Raw genomic sequence first — 9,227 nt, 5'->3', positions numbered from 1 at the left:
TCCACCACTGCCTCCACAGCCTCCCCTCGGCATCTAGCCAGAAGCCCTGGAGGGTCACAGGGCTGGATCAACCACTTAGAGGAAAAGAATTTCTCTGCCTGAAGCTGAACAACCGTAACAGCAACAGCTTACATTCCTTTAGTTTCTAGAAGTAGGATTTTAGATTCCAGAGGCTATTGACTCAATTATCCTGCATGTGTTCATCCATCATTCATCAAACCTCTATAGACTACAAATTCAACTGCCCTGTGTGCCTGACACTGTGTTAAGTCATAATCTAGCAGGACTCTTGTGCAGATGTCTCTGCTACAAAGAGGAGTAAGGCAAATGCCTCACTCACCCCACCCCACCTAAAAGAAGCAGTTAAAAAAAAAAGTCACTTTCACTTGGCTAAGTGGTCAATGACTTTATTGAATACTACTGTTTTCCTGTATTGATCATATATTTATCCTCACAATAAAATTTTGAGGTAGATATTAGGTCACTTGGGCTCAGCCGGTAAAGAATCCATCTGCAATGTGGGAGACACAGAAGACATGGGTTCGATCCCTGCATTGGGAAGATCCCCTGGAGAAGGGCATGGCAACGCACTCCAGTATTCTGACTTGAACAGAGGCCAGAATCCCATGGACAGAGGAACATGGCAGGCTACAGTCCAAGGGGTCGCAAAGAGTCCACGATTGAGTGACTATGCACGTAAGATCACTTGCACAAGAGGAAGAAGGCAGAGACTTTCCTAAGGTCACACAGCTACTGAGCCTGTGTTCTTTCTCCTGACCTTGCTGGCAGTTCCAGGATAAACACTGCAGGCTCAGTCCACAGAAAGACTCAGGGAAAGCCAACCCCCGGGGACCCTACCCAGACTTCCCACCTCTCCTCCACTGGCCACCCTCTCATTCCCTCTTCATTCCTTCGTTCAGTGAGTCAGTCAATCAAAGACAATTACTGAGCACCTACTAGGTGCAAAGCTCTTTGGGACAGTGGGGAAATGGCTCATAAAAGACTTGGTCACTGAAAACTCTCATAGCCTAATAGAAGAGTATACATAAATAATTATGATGCCAGGTGAAAAGTAAGAAATGTAGATAAAGTGCTAGATCAAGTTCAAGGAGGAAAAAATTACTCTGATTTAGGAGAATCTTTGCAGAGAAGGGGCACTGAGATGGGCCTTGAGGATAGTCAGTTTTGGGTCCAGCAGAGATATGGGGAAAGGACTGCTGAGATTAAAGGAAACACATTCAGTAAAAGGTGGAGACAGGAAGGGGTGGAGAAAGGAAGGGAAAAAACTACAGGAGTCTGTGTGGTTGGAAGATGATGTGCCTGAAGAGTAATAGCAGGCTGAAGTTTTAGAAATAGACAGTGGAGGGACTTCTCTGGTGGTCCGATAGTTAAGAATCTGTGCTTCCAATGCAGAGGGCGTGGATTTGATCTCCAGTAGGAAACCGGATCCCACATGCCATGTGGCATGCGCCCCACCTCTAGAAAAAAAGAAATAGACTGTGGACATTCTCTAAATATTTACTACCTGACAAACAGTACATTTGGGCCAGATTACAGAGACCAAAAATGTCAAATTACAGAATCTGGTGCTTGTTTTCTTGCTAACAGGGAGCCATTACGGGATTTTCCCAGCATCCCCCTTTGATGGGTAAGGCCAGGTGTCTGCCCCGTCTTGGCCTCTCCCAGCCTCCTCCTTAGCAGCTGGAACCACAGTGTCAGCAGCCCTGTCCCCCGCTGCTGTGTCATCGTTTACTCTCTTTTAAGTGCCTGGCCCACACCCAGCAGCCCCCACACAGCAGCCCAGAAGGCTTCCTTCCTGGGGCAGCAGGGCCGAGTCATTTGGAAACCTCTCTCTGATGAGCTCCGTGATCAAGGTGCTGATACGGCAGGTGGGCCTGCCTCACCGTGTCCCCAGTCTCGGAGGTGAACGCGGTGGTGAGTTTCGTTGGCCCATCACCTCCGCCTCGGCCCGGTTCACTTTCACTGCTGGAGACGGAGACGGAGAAGGTGTGATGTGGATGCCTTTGACGATGCCCGCTCACGGTCCTGCTTCTCGTTTCCTGCCTTCGCCTTTCAAGGCTGCTCTGTCCTGCCCACTCCATTCTGGGCCATCCCAGGCCAGGCCCCTAATCTACCCCCTTACTGACCACAGTTCCTTGCTCTAGCCTCACTGTAGAGGCTCTGAGAACGTGTAGACAGGGAAAATGAACTTTTTGCCACTTTTCATCTTCTCTAGAACAAGCAGGCTAACTGCCCCACTGGGGGCTGGTTCATCTCTTGCTCCTTGGAGGGCAGAGCACTGGGTCTGGAGTCAGAAGAACTGACTGAGCTTCCTTTCCTACTGGATAGACTCAAGTAACTCATGAGACTGGCTGAGCCTTGGTTTTCTCAGGACATAAACATACTGTTGACACTACGTATAATTAGATAACTAGTAAGAACCCACTGTACAGCTCAAGGAACTCAACTCACTGCTCTCTGGTGACCTAGATGGGAAGGAGATCCAAAAAACAGGGGATGTATGTACATGTATAGCTGATGGCTATGGTTTTTCCAGTGGTCATATATGTGTGTGACATTTGGACTGTGAGGAAAGCTGAGTGCCGAAGAATTGATGCTTTTGAACTGTGATGTTGGAGAAGACTCTTGAGAGTCCCTTGGACTGCAAGGAGAGCCAACCAGTCCATCCTAAAGGAGATCAGTCCTGGGTGCTCATTGGAAGGACTGATGCTGAAGCTGAAATTCCAATACTTTGGCCACCTCATGCAAAGAGTTGACTCATTGGAAAAGACCCTGATGCTGGGAGGGATTGGGGGCAGGAGGAGAAGAGGACGACAGAGGATAAGATGGCTGGATGGCATCACCGACTCAATGGACATGAGTTTGAGTAAACTCCGGGAGTTGGTGATGGACAGGGAGGCCTGGCATGCTGTGATTCATGGGGTCGAAAAGAGTCAGACACTACTGAGCGATTGAACTGAACTGAACTGGCAGCTAATTCACTTAGTCTTCCCTGGTGGCTCAGGGGTAAAAGAATGTGCCTGCAATGCAGGAGACACTAGTTCAATCCCTGAGTCAGGAAGATCCCCTGGAGGGGGAAATTGCACACTCCAGTATTCTTCTCTGGGAAATCCCATGGATAGAGGAGCCTGGCAGGCTACAGTCCATGGGGGTCACAAGAGTCGGACATGACTTAGCAACTAAATCAACCACCACCATAGCTGATTCACTTTGCTGTACGGTAAATACTAACAATATTCTAAAGCAACTATACTCTAATAAAAATTAATTTAAAAATAAAAGTAAAATAAATAATTAAAAAGTAATTGAGAAAAAAAAAGAGTTGAAGAACTCCTGGCTGGTTTTCTCCACAGACTTCAAATGAGGTCCTTCTGAGACAAAGCATGGGAAAGGACTTCATAAACTAAATTAATCTGGGAGTATTCTGATTGCCGTTATTAGTTTGCAGAGATTGAGTTCACATTATTGTTCTCTTTCTGGGAATCTTATTCCTTTCCTTTAGAGCACTTATAGACTTTTATAAGATACTATAACTACTGAGCAAATTGTTGGCTTGTTGACTGCCAGCCTCCTCTCCAGAGTGTAAGTTACGTGTGCAATCAGCAGAAATCATGTTTAGGGTTGTTTCTTTTTATTTTCCCAGTATTGGGTGCAGTGCAAGCCTAAAAAATAATGATTTGAGGACCCATTACCCATCCTCCCAAGAGATATCTGGGAGGCTAGTCTGTCTTGTTCACTGCTTCATCTTGGCATATAGTAGACGATTAAGTGTTTTTTGGAAGCTGAAATGATCAAACTTCCTTAAATTCCATCTTTGTTGTGAAGTTCTGTTGCTGAAGAAGCTATCACGTTTCCCAGTTTCTCCATCTGTGATCCAAATACCTAGACAGGCTCCCTGTGCCTCCTCAGAACCCACCTTCCCGGCCTCTTGTCCTTCTCACACATCTTCCTTGGCTCCAGTCCAGACAAGCTGCCCACCATCCTCTCCCCAAGATATGCTTGTACCCACCTGTGGACCTCTGCTGGGGCTCAGGCATTCCCCATTCCCTTCCCTCAGAGTCCTGCCTAAACCTCCTTCCTTTCCAAGCCCCTTTAACAAGTGTGTGTGTGTGTGTGTGTGTGTGTGTGTGTTGGCTGCACCAGGTCTTAATTGCAGTGCACAAACTCTTAGTTGTAGCTTGTGAGATCTAGTTCCCTGACCAGGCATCAAACCCAGCCCCGTCTGCATTGGGAGCACAAGTCTTAGCCGCTGGACCACCAAGGAAGTCAGAATGTGTGTGTTTAATAGCAGTTTGTACCTATGCAGGATTTCTATTTGGAAAAAAAAAGACATTTTACATATATGATATCATTCAAGATAAATAGCAGCAAGATTGGCAGTGCAGGCACTTTATAAGCATACAGATTAGGAAATTAGGCTCAGGGAAGTTTTATTTTTAATTTCTATACCCAGGGAGTGTACTTAACTTGTGGATGCATTAAAGCAATTTGGTGGATTGAGTTCCAATGAAGAAAAAAAGGAACAAGGAGAGATAGACTAACAGACTGAGAAAGAAGCAGAGACAGAGGCAAGAGACCCAGAGGGAGGTGGGGAGGAAGACAGCAAGGGAAGAAAATATGAGTATGTCACACATACTAAGAATAAGTAAAGAATAAGTATTATTTGGGAAACATGTGTGTGTGTACACATGCCAACAAGTCTGTGATATAAGACATATTTCATACTATGGGCCATGGTCAAAGTGACTGGGTTACACAGTGTGCTGAAGGGTTAACCAGAAGGACTTAAGCTTCACAAGTTCTTGTGAAGGCTGAGATGGACAAGAAAGGGGCCAGAGATGGGAGCCATGACCTAAATTTCAGCAGTGCCAGCTTGGGGCCCAGGGAAGCCAGTGCTCTGGGGGAAACCATCTGTGGGTTGTGGTTCCTACTGTGTGAGGTGAGTTGTTCTAGAGAAGCCTTAGCCATGGCAGTGTTTGTGTAGAGAGGCTCAGAGCCGTGCTGGGTGGGTTGGGCTGTGTCAAGGCCACCCATCTCCAGGTGCCAATGCCGTGTAGCCTAGGGCAGCAGTTCTCAAAGTGTGGGTCCCAGGCCAGCAACATCAACATCACCTGGTCACTTGTTAGGAATTCAAATTCCCAGGTCCCATCCCAGACCTTGGGAATCAGAAAACCTGAGGGAGGGCCCAGCCATCTTTTTAACAAGCCTTCCTGGTGACTCTGAGGCAGGATATTTGAGAACCACTTTCCTAAGGATGCCCTGTTTGGCATTCTGTATTTTATGTGTGTTGGAATATCTAGGCAGATCTGGTCTAAAAGCAGACTTGTTGGAAAATGGAAATGCTGGGCCTCCAGTCCAGGCCTTTTGCTACAAAACCTGGCTTTCTTTGCACAGTTTACACAGCATATTCGCACACAGGACATGTAAAGGAATACTGGGTATATACTTCCTACACTGTGTACCTTCCACACTGCTGGACTTGCCTGCACTGGGTTCAAATGCGTGCATGTATGTTGCTTTGAAGACGTTCTCAAGTTACATGTGTAGATGAATGTGCAGACGGGTGCATGCTGGACAAGGTGCTCCCAGTGCACAACCTGAATCCCACCTCCCTCCATCTTCACATCGCCCCTCTGGATGGGGCTCAGCCGTGCTCAGCATGCAAACACCTGATCCAGGCACCTGACGCCCTCTCTAACCCTGGCCACAGAGCCCGCCCCAGACAGAAGTTTCCCAGACACGCTCAAGGCCCCTATAACCTTGAGGCAACCTTGATGTACCTCCCCAGCACCTGCAGCTCATTTCCTCCCCGCAGGACTCCTACCTGTAACCTAATGAGAGAGGAGCTATGCGTGGGTGCTGGCTCCAGCACTGAGAACCTTCACCACCCCACTTCCTGTGTTGATTTTTATTGTGCTTTTGGGTCACTGGTGGCTGAGTGAGCTGTTAACACTCACAACTACTTCCCACTACTGCCTGAAGCTCAGTTTCCACATGTGTGATAATGTGATAAAAATACCTAACACATAAAGACTGTTCAGAGGACCATAGGAAATGATGTGTGCGAAGAGCTTAGCAGTTCATGGCACACAGTAAGTACCTGATAAACAGCCCATAAATTTAGGTGGAATTTTCCCCTCAGATGGCCAGGTACGTGCCTGTCCTTTGCAAAACTGAATCTCTGGGAGAGGGTTGTGTGGTCTGGGTTTGGTTTCAGGCCCTGTCCCTTTGCCCAGTACTCTCCCTGTACTCACAGGGAGGGACTGAGGCTCTGTTCCCTCATACCTCCCCCACCGTAAAGTATGGCCACGGGTGATGCATTACCTGCACAAGGAGTTTTGAGGATTAAATAGAGTTTAATGTGAAGGTAAGGATAAAGGTTAAGGAAAGTGAAATATTAATATTGTGTGACCTTGTAGATTGGTAAATACTGTACGAAAGTTACTGTCCTATCCTAGACAGATACCCAACACTTCCTTGGGCTGATTTGCTAGGTGGGGACCCGTGGAGCTTTGCTCTGAACTGCTGGGGGAGACCCAGAGAGAGAAGAGAGCGAGATCTCAGTCCAGGTCAGAGAGAGGCAGCATCCCAGGATAGCGAAAGAATAGGGGAAAACCCCAACCCATTCCTTGCCCCCCAGACACTCTGCTGCACAACTTAACTTTTCTGTGGAATATAGGAAATGAACTCCAAGACAAGTGATGGAGTCTAATATTTGAAATAAAGAGAAGCAACAAATCCATGAACTGTGAAGCAAAAATCACTGAGAAAAATCCACTTGAGCTGGTATTAAACCACCATCTTGCCTAAGGCAGACACAAGTCTACTCTTGTCAGAACCATCAGTGGTTGTTTTGTTGAGAAGACTGGAAAACAACACTGCCTTGGGTAGGCTACCCATGGGTGGGGACTGGGATCCCACATAAAGAAATATAAGCAAGTTGCATGATGAAATGAAGTTTGGGCTGCCTTATCTGGAAATGTCCCCCTCACACACCAGTGGAACTCCTGCCATCTCCTCTTTAAAATCAAGGGGTCACAGGCTAGGCACTGCCCTCTCAGTTCTAGGGGGCTTAGTCTGACTTTATCTGTTTGAAGATCCTCTTTTCTCCTAGAGGCAGTTACTCTCTGAACCTTCTAAGATAACATTAGAACTCATAGTCAGCAGGTATTTATTCATTTAGGGCAAACCCAGCTGACCATCAAAGGTCAGTGACTGGGACAAGTGGGCCCTGGGCACCTGAAGCATCTCCAAGCATCTGGAGAGACGGGAAGGGCCATCTGGACGGCCCAGGATGCACAGTAAGTTACGGGACTGCGGAGGAGTTCGGGAAACAGGCACAGGTTTCTCGTCTCCATGAAACCCAGGTCAGTCACTGAGAAGTCAGATGCCTTGCTGCCCACAGCATCATGGGGCAACCACAGCCATAGCCTGCTGCCACATCTGAGGAGTTATCCTGAGCCTCTTACCAAATTCCTCTTCTGAGCCTGCCACACATCAAAGTGAATGGAAAACCCTGGGAAGAATAAGCGAGACGGCCATGAGAGCAACTCCTACCTTGTCCAATGTACACTCCAACCTCCTCCATCTTCTTGCTGCTGCCGGCCCCCCACCCCCCCATACCATCATCATCATCACCACCACCATAACCACACCCATTGCATCTTGAGTAATTATTTCCACACACTTCTTCATGCAGTCCTCATCATCTCCCACGCCCCCTACCTCGCATCCTCCCCTCCAGGCACATCAGGTCACTCTATCCAACCCTCCGGAGTCTAGCTCATGTCCTTCTTCATCCTTGAAATCTTCCCTGACTTTTGAGAATGGTAGATCTCTAATGGCATGAAGCAGGCTTCTGTTTTTGGCATTGTTCTGTCAATATTTCCCATCAGGACTTGGATAGACCCAAGGATAGCAGGCTTATCTAAGTTAGCATCATATCAACAAAGGACTGAATCAGAATTTCAAGTTTACCTTTATAAGCTGAGATGATGGACTGTGTGTGTGTGCTAAGTCGCTTCAGTCATGTCTGACTCTTTGTAACCCTATGGATTGGGGCCCGCCAGACTCCTCTGTCCATGGGATTCTCCAGGCAATAATTCTGGAGTGGGTTACCATGTCCTTCTCCAGGGGATCTTCCTGACCTAAGGATTGAAACTGCATCTCTTGCGACTCCTGTTTTGCAGGTGGATTCTTTAGTGCTGAGCCAACGGGGAAGCCCGATGATGGACTGAAACCACTGAAATGAAATTTGTTAGGCGTTTTGTCAAGTGGAGTGGGAGCCCCCTAGGAAGACCATTTTAATTGCAGTTATGTAGTATGGAACAAGAAAACTTATCTTCCTGTATTTTGTCCTAGTGAGATTGTATCAAGACCATTAATCAGAAGTCACACAGAGGTCAAAGAATAGATTGATTATGTCATCCTGTATTAAAACACGATCTCTTGAAAGGACCAAACTTCTCACCCTTGTTGATGTTTGACTAATACTGGGTGACCATCTGATGAGGATGTAGTGACAGGAAATGTGAATTTGCTGGGGGTGGGGGAGGGGAGAGTGAGAATGGAATGGTTGCTCTTCCAAATTCCCTTCCTATTCCTACATGATTCTGGACATGTGTGTGTGTTAGTCACTCAGTCGTGTCTGACTCTTTGCACCATGGACTGTAGCCCACCAGGCTCCTGTGACCATGGGATTCTCCAAGCAAGAATACTGGAGTAGGTTGCCAACTCCTTCCGCAGGGGATCTTCCCTGGCCCAGGGATTGAAACGGGTCTCCCACATTGCAGGCAGATTCTTTACCAACTGAGCCACCAGGAAGATTCTGATCAGTTTCCTTAGAGTAGCACAAGCTAAATGGAACATATCCATGGACTTGAGGGGCAGAGATATTGGGATGGGGGACTGGAAGAATGGGAAGCACGCAGGCAACACTGGAGCAACCCCGTCCTGATGATTTCAGGAACGGAAATGCAGAAGAGGAACTCCGGCCCCTCGTCCTGAAATTCTTCCTCTTTCAAAAGCTGTTACTGAAGGCACTGAAAGGAGATTGAGGAAAGAAAGACCTCAACACTAAATAGAGAGGCTGAAAACTCCTCAGGTTGTTGAATTCCAAGGAAGACGTATCTGTTGGGGATGATGTGGGGGAGAGAAAAGGGGAAGATGAATATGGAAGAAAAGGAGAAGGAGGACATTAGAGCAAG

Source organism: Odocoileus virginianus, chromosome 10, assembly GCF_023699985.2.
Source record: "Odocoileus virginianus isolate 20LAN1187 ecotype Illinois chromosome 10, Ovbor_1.2, whole genome shotgun sequence".
Classification (NCBI taxonomy): domain Eukaryota; kingdom Metazoa; phylum Chordata; class Mammalia; order Artiodactyla; family Cervidae; genus Odocoileus; species Odocoileus virginianus.
The sequence above is the reverse complement of the archived record's forward strand: the minus strand, read 5'-3'. Positions refer to the sequence as shown.